Source organism: Hypanus sabinus, unplaced genomic scaffold (genome assembly GCF_030144855.1).
Source record: "Hypanus sabinus isolate sHypSab1 unplaced genomic scaffold, sHypSab1.hap1 scaffold_851, whole genome shotgun sequence".
Classification (NCBI taxonomy): Eukaryota; Metazoa; Chordata; class Chondrichthyes; order Myliobatiformes; family Dasyatidae; genus Hypanus; species Hypanus sabinus.
In genome coordinates this window covers 169,163-170,359 of record NW_026781704.1, presented here as the reverse complement: position 1 = coordinate 170,359, position 1,197 = coordinate 169,163, and positions in this window count along the sequence as shown.

Sequence of the window (1,197 nt, the reverse complement as noted above, 5' to 3'; positions counted from 1 at the left end):
ACATTTGATACATCCTTTAATTTTGAACAAGTCTGGCAACCTTTTATTCAATATTTTCACAAGATTTAATTTTTATTTTTTTGTTTTTTAATTCTCTTTGGGGAAAATCCTTATCCATGAAGGTTCGGAGATGACTGGAAGGATGTGTTTTTTTTTTCTCTCTCTCTGTTTTTTCTAATTTTATCCTCAATCGGACCGCCAAATCTTTTTTTTTCTTTCCTTTTTTTCCTCTTTCTTTTTTTTTGTTTTTTGTTTCAGTTTCGTTAGTGTTTTTTTTTCCTTATCAATAAAATTTCCAATCTTTTTTTTATTATTGTTATGAGGAGTTGTAGTTTTTTTTGACCATTGTTTATATAACAGCATAATATTTTACTTATTTGATTTTGATATTATATACTTTCTGTTTTTACTATTGCTCTTTATATGTCTTTTATATTATCTATTTGTCAAACTCCTCTTCTGATTTGTATATTCTTTTTTTGAAAATCAATAAAAAAGATTGAAAAATGAAATGATTGAGGGGGGACTTCATAGAGATATTTAAAATTATGAGGGGGATAGATAGAGTTGACGTGGATAGGCTTTCAGCATTGAGAGTAGAGGGGATTCAAACAAGAGGTCATGAGTTACGAGTTAAGGGGCAAAAGTTTAGGGGTAGCACAAGGGGGAACTTCTTTACTCAGAGAGTGATAACTGTATGGAACGAGCTTCCAGTAGAAGTGGTACAGGCAGGTTCGATTTTCTCATTTAAAAAAAAATTGGATGGGTATATGGTTAAGAAAGGAATGGAGGGTTATGGACTGATTGCAGGTAGGTGGGACTAGGTGAGAGGAAGCTTTCAACACGGACTAGAAAGGCCGAGATGGCCTGTTTCTGTTCTGTAATTGTTATATCGTTATATGGTTTTAATGGACGGAGATGGTGAGAGAGGGACAGTTCACAGGATAAATCCCCCCACACCAGCAATGTGTCAGTGTTGGACACTGGGCTGAGTTTACAGGAATATAATGGACAGAGAGGGTGAGAGAGGGACAGTTCACAGGATAAATCCCCCCACACCAGCAATGTGTCAGTGTTGGACACTGGGCTGGGTTCACAGGAATATAATGGACAGAGAGGGTGAGAGAGGGACAGTTTACAGGATAAATCCCCCCCACACCAGCAATGTGTCAGTGTTGGACACTGGGCTGAGTTTAC